Source organism: Erinaceus europaeus, chromosome 19, assembly GCF_950295315.1.
Source record: "Erinaceus europaeus chromosome 19, mEriEur2.1, whole genome shotgun sequence".
Classification (NCBI taxonomy): domain Eukaryota; kingdom Metazoa; phylum Chordata; class Mammalia; order Eulipotyphla; family Erinaceidae; genus Erinaceus; species Erinaceus europaeus.
Window position 1 is genome coordinate 4,681,153 of NC_080180.1, and position 9,399 is coordinate 4,690,551.

Sequence of the window (9,399 nt, forward strand, 5' to 3'; positions counted from 1 at the left end):
CCCAGGACTTGAAACTAAAGCATGAAGACATAAAATGACTTGTCAGTGTCCCTTGATCTCTGAGTACTGAATCTGAGATCATCACTCAGGCAACCAAACTCTAGAGGCCACCCTCTGGAAATATTCTACTCCGCCCTCCACTTACATACCATGCTGCTGAAAGGAAAAAAAGCAGTACAGATTTTCATAAGTATCTGTCATAGACCTCAACTCTTAGTGTGTCTATTATTAGACTCAGAAATTCCATATCTATATCTATATCTATATCTATATCTATATCTATATCTATATATATACTTAAAAATAGTGGCAAAATGTGCTCCCCAGGCTGCATCAAAGGAATTCTAGTTCTGCAATACATGTGAAAGCAGAAGAGAACTTCAGCATCTACCAATAGTGTATTGATTTGTTTAGGTAGTGATACATTGATACAGCGTATCAACATGACTCTCGTCTAGACTCACATGGAAGCTTTATGTTAACACTCGTTCTGCACTGTGCACAAAGGAGCTGGTGTTTGTAAGAGGTGAAAGTGAATGAACATATGCAGACATGTAGAACATGATGTGGGGGGCCAGGTGGCGGCACACCTGGTTGAGTGTGCATGTGACAATGAGCAAGGATCCGGGTTCAAATCCCTGGTCCCCTCCTATGGGGAGAAGTTTCACAAGTGGTGAAGCAACGTTGCAGGTGTCTCTCTGTCTCTCTCTCCCTCCCTATGTCCCTTCTTCCTCTCAATTTCTGGCTGTCTCAATAAATAAATAAAGGTAATAATAAAAAATAAAAATAAGGGACCAGGCGGTGACACACCTGGTTGAGCGCACACGTTACAGTGCGCAAGGACCCAGGTTTAAGCCCCCGGGCCCCACCAGCAGGGGTAAGCTTCACAAGTGGTGAAGCAGGGCTGCAGGTGTCTCTCTGTCTCTTACCCTCTCTATCTCTCCCTTCCCTCTTGATTTCTGACTGTCTCTATCCAATAAATAAAGATAATTTAAAAAATAGAAAGAAAGAAAGAAAGAAAAGAAAAACAAGAAATTAAAAAAGCGAGAGAGAACTTGATGTGGAAGGTGTTTTCTCCTTCCATACATTCCACTTCCAGTGGGAGAACTGTCCCCTACTAGCTCAACCTCAGAAGTCCCTCCATTTATAGGAATTATAATTTCCATTCTGATTACCTCTTCCTGGTCTTCATATAAGTGTAGTGCATTCTCATCTGTTTATTTTATCCTGTATCTCTTGCAGATTTTATGCTAAATAAAGGGAGGAGTTATACCTGTATGCTCACCTTATACCCAGGACAAAGAATGCAGAGTGAGTGTTCCAGAAATCCTTGACGCATAGCCTTGTTTCACTGTCTACCTTATGCTTTCCTCTAGTGTGTCACCTTTTACAGGGACGGTGGTGGCCTTGCTAGTTTACTTAGAGGGGGAGAAGTCAAGCTATTCTCACTCTGGTAAAGCCAGTCCATCCATCAACCTAGCAGGGCCTCAGCATCTTGGCACCCAAACAATGTGAGACGAAGTGCTTCCCTGTTTAGATACCTTCTGACTGTCAGTAGTTAAGAGCATCAGCACCTTAAACTTCACCCACATGTGCTTTTCCTTCCTCTATTGCTTTCTTCGCTGGCCTTAACATAGAGCTCCGTCACTATCGCTGAGCAATCTGTTTCATATTCACTTGCAGCCTGAAGAACAGAGCTCCCCGCCCCTGTCAGCCTAGAGTACCCCCAGTCCTCATGCCCAGAGTGACCAGAGTGCTGGCAAACAGGAGTCACAGAAGCAGGGAAGCAGAGGGGTGTGTGTGTGTGTGTGTGTGTGTGTGTGTGTGTGTGTGTGTGTGTGTATGTGGGGTTTCTGTTTGCTATTTATGTTTGGAGAATGCCCCCAGGAGAGAGAAGTCATGACTTCAGAGGCTAAAAAGCCCATTTTCCTTCTTATTCTTCTCAAAGAAAGCAGGATGATCTAGCCTTAGCCTCTCACTGTCAAAAAAAAAAAAAAAGTAATCAATCCACAAATATTTGTTTCAAAAAGAACTGAGTAAGTCAACACGTAAAATATCCTTTCCATTGGTCTTTCTGCAGCAGTAAAATCCATAAAAACCATAACTGAAAAATATAAGATTTGACAAATATTGAGTTTGGGGAAGAGGAAAATTTTATTTATAAATTAATTTGTTTTCAATATAAGACCTTGTATGCAAGGTTCCAACACAGTGAATTTTTACAGTGAAGCTATAAATGCTAAAATAGGGATTACGAAGGGTGGACAATATAATTTATAATACTTGCATAGCTTTCAATTATTCAGGTGCTCAAAGCCCAACAAATTGAATAATGAACAGGGGTAATGAATTGAACCTGGAGAAGATGGTAACAGAGCACGGCACCAAGAATTCACACACAGAAGTAGCCTGGAAAGAAGTCAACTGGTCTGAAGGACACATTTTCTCTTTCAAGCCCAAACATTTACGGAACAGTAATGCCAACCAGAAATTGCCTTTGAGGAATACCTGTTAAAGGCAGAAAGCTGCTAAAATTGTATATTTCAGATGACCAAACAGAGAATTAGGATCATAAATTGGCCTGTTACAGTCTCTGAGAGTTCTGGCTTCCTATTTCATTATTTCTTAACAACACTGGTGGAGGGGAGGCCCACAGTCATATACATCACTAAGTACCGTCATTTTAGATGCAGGCTTGGAAGTGCATTGCTGCAGCACAGACCCTAAACCACAAGAGTTCCTAGTAGGATTTCAGAGCAGACCACAGATCCAACGTTTAAATCATGGTTTTTGCACTTGCCATTCAGACCTGAGCTGGCTGAATCAGCGCCGGAGTGAAGGTTTACAAAGATGGAGATTGTACATGCAAAGTACTAAGTATAGTTCCTGATACATAGTTAAGACTCAGTAAGCACTGACTGCTATTACTGGCTAAAGCTGCACTTGCCAAGGCTGTTGAGATGCAGCTGAGATGCTAACCCCCAGTACCTCTGACAGGATGCTACAATTCACAAGCAGTATCTAGGAGGAGCGAGAGAGAGAGAGAGAGAGAGAGAGAGAGAGAGAGCTCTGCAGGTAGGCTGTGTGCATTGCCATCAGCTGGACCAAGTTGTGAACCTTATCACCGAAGCCCTGGTTCCACTAACCCCCGCCCTGAAAAATTATTTACAGAATTGACGATAATGTTGGTTTAAGGTTCTCAGTGGGTGCTGCCATTATTGGATCCTTCAAAGAAATCTTGCAGCAGCAAAGAGAAATGTTCCCAGACCACGAGTGTTTATATGCCTCTGACATTTATTTTGTTGGGCAGACCAGAGAGGCTTACGAGTTTGGTAAGAATATAAAGTATCAGTCACAGTGGTTACACTGCTCTGCCCATGTGACTTAAGTATGATAGTTTGGACCCTCGGGTACTGTCCCACCAGGCAAGATTCAGCAGGGTTACTCCAAATCTGTCCCGGAGATACAAATTCAGCAGTGCAACTCATAGACCAGTCATTCTAGTGTAAGAAACTCACAGCTTTCACCACTGCAGAAATAATTCAAAACTATTGAGGTAACCAGCACTTAGGACAAAATGTAAGTTTGCTAGAACATCTTGTGTGTTTGCTTTTGTGAATCAAGAGAAGACAGAAGGAGGACATCTGTCTGGATTTTGAAATGTCCTTAATCTGTACTGCTACTTCTTTTAAGGAGAGAGTGAAAGAGACCAAAACACACCTCCACCATCTGTGGTGTTTCCTTATTTGTGCTTTCTTTTCCATCCATCCTTCCTTCCTTCCTTCCTTTCTTTCCTTCCTTCCTTCTTTCCTTCCTTCCTTCCTTCTTTCCTTCCTTTCTCCCTCTCTCTCTCTCTCTCTCTCCTCTCTCCCCCCTCTCTCTCACACACACACTCTCTCTCTCTTTCTTTCTTTCTTTTTGACAGAACACTATTCAGCCCTGGCTTATGGTGGTGTGGGGGATTGAACCTGGAACTTTGGAGCCTCAGGCATGAGAATCTCTTTGTCTAACCATGACGCTATCTATCCCTGCCTGTTTTGTCTTTCTTATACTTAAATGGTGCTGAAGATGGAACAAATCCTCAGCCATCTTTCTGACTCAATTCCCAATCTGAGCCTTTTGTATTAGCAATAAGGGAACCAAAATCAAGAAGCAAAGTCGTGCTTCAAAGAGTCAAGATTCAAATGGGACACTTCCTGGAGCTTATGAACACACCTGCTATGACATGGCTGGCCACTGAGACTCCCCAAAGACCTCAGTGGTGTGTGTGGAGAGTACACCCCCTGAGGTGTGCGTTCTTGCATGGCACTCGTGTTTTATACACCCTAATAAGTTAATAGTCCTCAGGGGACTAGAGTTATCCAGTCTTTTGTTTCTTAAGACAAAAAAAAAAAAAGTATGACACCTGATTAATACTCTCAGCTGTAATGCAGCATTTGCAAACATTTGATTTATACTCTTGCCACTGACAGTGCTAAGGCCTCCAATTCAATTGCACAGCTATATTAGTACAGGAGGCTTTCTCCCCCTAGAGTCACCCTGGATGTGCAGAAAGAAGGCTATAAATCCCACCCAGCGAATGCACAGGAGAGGTGAGTCCTATGCTCTACTAAGCTCCCCAGAGTTACATTAATAACTTTGGCTCTTTTGGATCCACAGTTCAAATCCTGTTTTTGTTTTTGACACACAAAGACTTGTTGATATTCTTTCTTGATCAATCTGTATTTCACGGCAGTGCTTCCTCATAGAATAATAACCGCAGATATTAATCATTAGATAAGAGATTCGCAGCTGTGCTGATGTCAGAGATCTTGAGTCAACATGTCTTTAAATTATGTTTTCATTAATAAAAATGAGAATACATAAGAAGCACACAGGGACAGAATTTCTGGTTTCTTACCGTAAATTAACAATAATTAGCGCTCTTATACCTAGATTTTAATCTGTTTTTTTTTAATCCTAAACCATGCCAGAAATATTGTTTTTGTTTGTTTGTTTGTTTTTGTGTTTTTGTTTTGTTTTGTTCCTTCCAGGGTTCTCGCTGGGGCTCGGTGCCTACACTATGAATCCACTGCTCCTGCAGCCATTTTTCCATTTTGTTGGTGGTGGTGATGGTGGTGTTCTTGCTACTGTTGTTGTTGTGTTGGATAGGACAGAGAGAAATTGAGAGGGGAGGGGAAGATAGAGAGGGAGAAAGATAGACAACTGCAGACCTGTTTCACCGCTTGTGAAATGACCCCCCTGCAAGTGGGGAGCTGGGAGCTCAAACTGGGATCCTTGAGCCGGTCCTTGCACCTTGCACTATAAGCACTTAACCCAGGGTGCCACTGCCTGACCCCCCCCCCATAAATACTGTTTTGTCATTTGCCTTTTTCCCACTCAAAAAATGTTCATTTTAACAGTTTTATAAATACATTCTCAAGACTCCTTTATTAATAGCTGCTGCATATTCCACTGTATGGGATGGATGTATTATAATTTATTTAACCAATCTCGACGTTCACATTAAGAAGTCACTGCAATTATGTTTACTTGGAACGCTAAGCCATATATAAATCAAATCAATCACAAGACTGTAATAGAAAAAAGATTTCATATTAGGTTTAATAAACATCTTCAATTTATAGATGTCACACTAGAAACCAAAATTATGGACCTAGTCATTAAATATACATCTGGCTTGTATTTTAGCAGTACCCAAGTCCCTGGCTGGGAGTGTTTGTTGACTAGAGGAGATATTAATGCAGTTGTATTAATGGAACTCCTGTTCCTCTAGAAAACAGCTCAAGCCAGCCTTGTCCCAGAGAGAGGCATAGTGAGAAAACCAAGTCTATTTTCCTTTCCTGGGGTTCACAGGAAAAAAAAAACATGTTTCCAAAGTCAATGTATCAGCTTTCGGGCAAGAGACGGGGTGTTGGAAATGCTGAGAGTGAAGAATATTAAGCTAAACAAAGTTGATCTAAAACAGAGAAAGTTTGAGAACATGCAGAGAAAGCCTTTGACAAAATACAACATCCTTTTATGATCAAAACACTACAAAAAAGGGAATAGATGGAAAAGTCCTGAAGATAGTGGAGTCTATATATAGCAAACCTACAGCCAACATCATACTCAATGGTGAAAAACTGGAAGCATTTCCACTCAGATCAGGTGCTAGACAGGGCTGCCCACTATCACCATTACTATTCAACAGAGTGTTGGAAGTTCTTGCCATAGCAATCAGGCAGGAGCAAGGAATTCAAGGCATACAGATTGGAAGAGAAGAAGTCAAACTCTCCCTATTTGCAGATGACATGATAGTATACATGGAAAAACCTACGGAATCCAGCAAGAAGCTTTTAGAAATCATCAGGCAATACAGTAAGGTGTCAGGTTACAAAATTAACATTCAAAAGTCAGTGGCATTCCTCTATGCAAACACTAAGTTAGAAGAAATTGAAATCCAGAAATCAATTCCTTTTACTATAGCAACAAAAACAATAAAACATCTAGGAGTAAACCTAACCAAAGAAGTGAAAGACTTGTATACTGAAAATTATGAGTCACTACTCAAAGAAATTGAAAAAGACACAAAGAAGTGGAAAGATATTCCATGTTCATGGGTTGGAAGAATTCACATCATCAAAATGAATATATTACCCAGAGCCATCTACAAATTTAATGCTGTCCCCATCAAGATCCCAAGAACATTTTTTAGGAGAATAGAAAAAATGCTACAAATGTTTATCTGGAACCAGAAAAGACCTAGAATTGCCAAAACAATCTTGATAAAAAAGAACAGAACTGGAGGCATCACACTCCCAGATCTCAAACTGTATTATAGAGCCATTGTCATCAAAACTGCTTGGTACTGGAACATGAATAGACACAATGACCAGTGGAATAGAATTGAGAGCCCAGAAATGAGGCCCCACACCTATGGACATCTAATCTTTGACAAAGGGGCCCAGACTATTACATGGGGAAAGCAGAGTCTCTTCAACAAATGGTGTTGGAAACAATGGGTTGAAACATGCAGAAGAATGAAACTGAACCACTGTATTTCACCAAATACAAAAGTAAATTCCAAGTGGATCAAGGACTTGGATGTTAGACCACAAACTACCAAATACTTAGAGGAAAATACTGGCAGAACTCTTTTCTGCATAAATTTTAAAGACATTTTCAATGAAACGAATCCAATTACAAAGAAGACTAAGGCAAGTATAAACCTATGGGACTACATCAAATTAAAAAGCTTCTTCACAGCAAAAGAAACCACTACTCAAACCAAGAGACCCCTCACAGAATGGGAGAAGATCTTTACATGTCATACATCAGATAAGAGTTTAATAACCAACATATATAAAGAGCTTACCACACTCAACAACAAGACAACAAATAACCCCATCCAAAAATGGGGGGAGGACTTGGACAGAATATTCACCACAAAAGAGATCCAAAAGGCCAAGAAACACATAAAAAAATGCTCCAAGTCTCTGATTGTCAGAGAAATGCAAATCAAGACAACAATGAGATATCATTTCACTCCTGTGAGAATGTCATACATCAGAAAGGGCAGCAGCAGCAAATGCTGGAGAGGGTGTGGGGTCAAAGGAACCCTCCTGCACTGCTGGTGGGAATGTCAATTGGTCCAACCTCTGTGGAGAGCAGTCTGGAGAACTCTCAGAAGGCTAGAAATGGACCTACCCTATGCAATTCCTCTCCTGGGGATATATCCTAAGGAACTCAACACATCCATCCAAAAAGATCTGTGTACACATATGTTCTTGGCAGCACAATTTGTAATAGCCAAAACCTGGAAGCAACCCAGGTGTCCAACAACAGATGAGTGGCTGAGCAAGTTGTGGTCTATATACACAATGGAATACTACTCAGCTGTAAAAAAATGGTGACTTCACCGTTTTCAGCCGATCTTGGATGGACCTTGAAAAAATCATGTTGAGTGAAATAAGTCAGAAACAGAAGGATGAATATGGGATGATCTCACTCTCAGGCAGAAGTTGAAAAACAAGATCAGAAAAGAAAACACAAGTAGAACCTGAAATGGAATTGGCATATCGCACCCAAGTAAAAGACTCTGGGGTGGGTGGGTGGGGAGAATACACGTCCATGAAGGATGATAAATGACATAGTGGGGGTTGTATTGTTAAATGGGAAACTGGGGAATGTTATGCATGTACAAACTATTGTATTTACTGTTGAATGTAAAACATTAATTCCCCAGTAAAGAAATAAAAAATAAATAAATAAAAAGAAAGTGGGAGCTGGGCAGTGGCGCAGTGGGTTAAGCTCACATGACACAAAGTGCAAGGACCTCCATAAGGATCCGGGTTTGAGCCCCCGGCTCCCCACCTGCAGGGGAATCGCTTCACAGGTGGTGGAGCAGGTCTGTAGGTGTCTATCTTTCTCTCCCCTTCTCTGTCTTCCCCTCCTCTCTCCATTTCTTTCTGTTCTATCCACCAACAGCAACATCAACAACAATAATAACTACAATAGCACCAAAGTAAAAGACTCTGGGGTGGGTGGGTGGGGAGAATAAAAAAAAAAAGTTTTAGTACAAATGATTTGGTCTTCTGGTCAACCTCCTGACTTCAAAAAGATCTAAGTGGCCAACAGAATTGACCAAAGAAGGAGTTCCCATTTTTATAAGAAAGCCCTTGTTTGGGGGAGGCAGGCGGGTGGCACAAAGCGCAATGACTGGCATAAGGATCCCAGTTCGAGCCCCCTGCTCCCCACCTGCAGGGGAGTCGCTTCACAGGCGGTGAAGCAGGTCTGCAGGTGTCTATCTTTCTCTCCCCCTCTTTGACTTCCCGTCCTCTCCCCATTTCTCTCTGTCCATTCCAATAACTGCAACAACAATAATAGCTACAACAATAAAACAACAAGGGCAACAAAAAATAATAAATAAAATAAAATAAGTGTAAAAAAATTTTTTTAAAAAGCCCTTGTTCAAACCTGGCTAAATCCTGAGGGCTCCCTAACAATCCTCCAGAGAGAAAACCAGACAAGAGAAGCCAACCCAATTCAACAGAAAGTTCTTAGGAGTCTTCAGAGATGAACTCTCAGCCCCAACACCAACAATATACCAGACACTGGCTGAGAACTCACGATGGATCAGACTCTCCTTACTGTTCCGTGTACATCTAGCTCATTCATCAGTCTCAATAGGAAGATACTAATGGGATCCCTACTTTTCAGAAGATGAAACCATAACTCAAAGGTGAGGTGGCTTCTCTCAGGTGTTAGGTGGGTAAGAGAAGCTTGCATGAGATGACTAAAACACTAAGTCAGTTGAGTCGGGAGGGGCAACGTACCCTCCCTTTGAGAGATCTCAGGAATCCAGATCCACGAGTCAGGAAAAAACGGGGCAGTGGGGGAGGTTGCTGCACCTAGTTT